Here is a 4,408-nt window from a genome sequence, read left to right as displayed (position 1 = left end):
CTCGGCTCTTATGTGGATGTAGGTAATATTTACCGAACCACCTTAAATCTGTGTCTCTTTTCATTATTTACTTCCATATTTATTGTGATGATATATTAGTGGTTTTGCTTTGTTGAGTTTGTTGTGATAACTACCAAAGTCTGGGGTGGGTGATTTCCTTGGTGTGAGCTCCAAGTTGAAGTCATTTGGGATAGAAAGTAATTCGATTGAGGTGTGACTTTCTAGTGAAATCTCCCAACAAGAAGAGGTATGGGAGAAGAGTAAGTTAGTTTGTACTTGTGTAAGCTATTGTTTTCTCCAAGCAATTACCATTGGCCGTTTGATCTCCATGTCAATCGGTGACTAATCTTTTCTGGTGATTCCGAAATGTGTTGGTGTCCTTTTATCCATCCGATTAGTTTCTCATCATTATATTGATGTCCTCTTCATCCATTTGATCAAGTCTCTCAACACTAATATTGATCGAACTCCTAATCAAAATCATATAACGAGTATTTTCCCAACAAACTCTTATTCTCCAAGCGAAAAATAAGGATTGTTCTGCTTAATTTCTATGCAACATCCATTTCACGTACTTCTCCAATTCGAACTCAAAACTTAATTTCTTTGCTGCCAGTTACCTTGGAAAATCGGCAGAGTGAGTTCTCCATGGGCGGCATGGTGAGTTAAAGTTACTACTTTCTAGTCCGTATTCCGATTTCTTACGACTTTTTCTCTGTTTCTTTCTTTTGTATCATCGTTTATCCTTTGATAGCATGGTGAGTTCTCCATATGCTATAATTCTTGCAGTCTGAATATGGTTTAAGCTATAAGATTCTGAACCAAGCTTGTTTTATGAACTGATCAAAATGGTTCACCTAGTTGTATCTGACAGGAATCGGGAAGGACTGCTAGGCTTATTAAAGCTTACCAAGTTGTCTAATAATCTATTGGATGCATTACCATTTATTCATGACCATAAGAACCTGTCGAAACAGCAAGGTAGTGTTTGAGTGGTAATACGTACAGTGCTTTTAAGTTCTAACTCGATGCATCTGATTACGTTACCGAGATCATTTCTTTGCTTAAAAAATGTTGGATAACTCGTTAAGCGTCATAAAGGAAAGGGACACTTAACATCAATATCTTTTATATCAATTTTTAACATGGCATAAAATCGTAGACGCAGAAAGGATTCGGTGGTTGAAAGGTAAGAGAGGGGTTTAAGTCTAGGTTTGGATCGGATGAGGAAGAAGGACTTCATGCAATAGGTTCTTGGTTTGTCCTTGACAGTTCGTGAATTTTAATGGTGGTCCGCTGCTTGTATGGGTCGCCCAGCGGTATTGCGTAATTACGATGTGCTTCATGCTGCTAATCACCTGCTTGTACTGTTTTCTCAAGCGAGCATCTCTAACACCTTCCCTTACCCCATTGGCTTGCTCGCTAACTAATATTTTATATATTTAGAGAGAAAAAAAAAATAGAAAAAAGGAAAACCAAAAGACGGAGAAGCCAATTTACATACATTTGAAACTTTAAAACCAATGCACTAAGCTAATAATACAAGAACCAGCAATTGGCCTTTTGCAACTGTTTGCTGTAGAGAGTACTTTAATTTTCTAAGACAGATTGGATATAAGCATCTTTCAAAATATAGAGTGGGGAGTGTACATAACGCTGACCAAGTATCTGTTGAAGTGCAGAAATTACAAGGCTTCAAATGAATGAAAAGTTGCCAGTAGAGCAGAAGCTATTCCCGTTCCACACTTAATATTGAGCTGATGCATGCCAACCGAACAGAACAACCTTTTATGTAGTGTGTCAGTAGGCAGTTTAAGCTTGAAGAACCTGACAATGAAGAATGTGCCGACACTTCACGCGGTTACGACCAGCAAAACTTGACCAGAGATTCGCAACAAAATTTTGGAACTGCCCCTTTCCAGCAATAGTCTCCCACAGCTGGTCAGCTATGACCTCCCCTGCATTATCAAACTTAGAGACATCCACCATAGTTATGCTCATGTTATTACGAATGATACAAAGTTTCCCATTCAAAGGGAGAAGTGTTGTTGCCTCCAATGCCCGGGAACTACCCCATGCGTGCAGCTTGCTATCAATGTGCTTGCTCCAAGAATCAGTATCCGAGTTGTAGATCCTCAGCTTGCACCCATCCTTGCAGTCCAAAGCATATAGATGACCATCCAAGAAAGCACTTGGACTCCGCCACCCAGACACCATTCCGTTAGACACAGGATACCAGACGTCATTCTCCGGGTGGTACACTTCACTCAGGACCTGACGGTGAGAACCAAGGCCTTTCAAGAACCACTTCCCATTATAGACAACCCCAATGAATGGAACCATTGAAGTGCCCATATCTGCAACAAAGGACCACCTATTCTTGTTTGGGTCATAGACTTCTGCTGATCTCAAGAACCGATGGACCCCCTCGCTCTCCCCTCCAGCTACATATAAGCAGTTGTTCATGACACATGCACCAAAGAAATGTCGTTGTCGCAGCATATCTGGAGCTCGATGCCATTTATTTGTTCATGCGCTGCAAAAGATGACTCGTCTCATTGATCCTTTGAGAGGGTCCTTGTTCTTGCCACCAAACAAGTAGAGGTGACAGCCACTAAGCACGACACACCCAAATCCAAGGGCTTCTGAATACTCCTTTGGGACAGGAGGGAGGGGCAGCCAAAGCTGGTATACCGGGTCAAAGGCATGCCACGAAATCTTCCCATCACGGTCCCTTTTTATGACGGAGATCCATTCCTCTGCAATCCCAAGACTCTTACGGAGGGAATAAAAGAAATTACCTACCAACAGACGGTACCATCTCTTACAGACCAGCCGAAGCTTCCAGTGTTCAACCCGTGGAACTCTGATCAAGCAGGTAATTGCAATGTCATCAGGTAGACCAGGGAGGAGTGGAGATTGGCTTCGACTTCTATCATCACACCCTGCCCTGTGCTTGGATGGTTTTATGTCTGGCTGAAGGCAAAGTTTCGTTCCAGGGACAAATCTTTTTGCGCCAGCAACTGTTTTCAGGCCTCCATCCACTCTACAGAAACATGCAGTTGTATCTACCTGAAGGTTGTCTTTTGTTTCAGAAAAGCAGCATTTGACACGACAAACATTGTAGGATACCAATTCAGCTTATAAAATTAAATCCACAACGGCGTTTTGCATAGCTAACTTGTTTCCTTAGACATATAATTATCCATATCAGAGTTTCTAACTTTTCTTCAAAGTTTGATAATAAGCTTAAATGTTAGAAGGTAAAAGATATAGGAAAAGCAAAACAGGAGCCAGAAAGTACTTAGACAATGAGACCCAATCAGGACAATCAGGACAATCAGTGCAGTAGAATATCCAAGTAGACAGAAACAGTAAATTATGCTTGTTTCTGAAACTTTTCTAACTTTTATCTCAATCATCACAACAAGATAGGCAATGCATTATCCTAACAGTGTGGAAGCCTTTAACTACACAACACCCTCTTCAAGCTCCATCATCAATAGTTACACCTCACATTTTGATGTATGCTAATTAGAGATTTAGAGGTAATTAAACTTCTAGGTAAGCCATAAAAACATAACAAGCAGATCAAAGACAGCCCAATGAATGAAACAACATATACAAACCATAAACAAAATCAAAGTAGAACAAATAGGCCATAAATGTGCTTACAAGTGCAGGTTGGATCCCTCTTTCCATGTTGTATGCTGAAAAGTATTGGCTTACAGACTTGAGTTTGAGTACCTCCTCATCTCCAACATCACAAATCTCTTACCAAGTTGTGAACAATACCAATATTTCTATTATAACCAGCTGATCAAGTATTGTTGGAAATAAGGCTGGGTCAGACCTGATATGGATAAACGCCCACCAAGATAAGGATAAACCACAGAGATAAGAATAACCACCAGGTATTGAGATGAGTGTAGGGCTCTATCCTAGCCTACATTAGATGAGTATAGGACTCTATCCTTAGCTGATTTTGGATAAGTATGGGACTCTATCCTATCCAATTTTGAGGAGGTGGGAGAGTTCTATAAATAGACCCCCACCCCCTCACATATTGATCATCCCAAAAACAAGCAAAGCTCTCTCTCCCTTTAATGGTGGCCTCCAACGTTTTCTAAAGTAGAACCTAGTTTTTCGTGGAGATTCCATAGGTGGTAACCTCAATTGCTTGCCATTGTCAGTGCTTCCCGTTCGTGGTTGGAACTTGACTCTAGCTAAGTTGAGAAGAAGAAGATCTTGAGTGTGCGAAGAACATCATCTTCTCCGGTAGATCAAAGTTTGGAATTTCGAATTGAAAGCTGTGACCAAGGTACGATCTTCTGTTTTTGCTGCGCTATTTTATGCATGTGATATAGCATAATTGTACATATCGTAGGAATCAAGCATGAGATATCGG

The 4,408-nt window shown here is 40.7% G+C and overlaps 1 long non-coding RNA gene and 1 pseudogene across 2 annotated transcripts; one reads left to right on the top strand and one right to left on the bottom strand.

The window, feature by feature from the left end:
* The first annotated feature begins 379 nt into the window (after positions 1-379).
* On the top strand, positions 380-3,172 carry LOC147511006 (uncharacterized). Its single transcript, XR_015219157.1, has 2 exons — positions 380-660; positions 2,667-3,172. It is a non-coding gene; the product is annotated as an uncharacterized LOC147511006 (long non-coding RNA).
* LOC147511007 (F-box/kelch-repeat protein At1g55270 pseudogene) lies at positions 483-2,673 on the bottom strand (annotated as a pseudogene). Its single transcript, XR_015219156.1, has one exon. The product of XR_015219156.1 is annotated as an F-box/kelch-repeat protein At1g55270 pseudogene (transcript).
* Positions 3,173-4,408: the final 1,236 nt, after the last annotated feature.

Source organism: Coptis chinensis, chromosome 3, assembly GCF_015680905.1.
Source record: "Coptis chinensis isolate HL-2020 chromosome 3, ASM1568090v1, whole genome shotgun sequence".
NCBI lineage: Eukaryota > Viridiplantae > Streptophyta > Magnoliopsida > Ranunculales > Ranunculaceae > Coptis > Coptis chinensis.
Note: the sequence above shows the minus strand (reverse complement) of the source record. Positions and strands in the feature narration are given on the sequence as shown.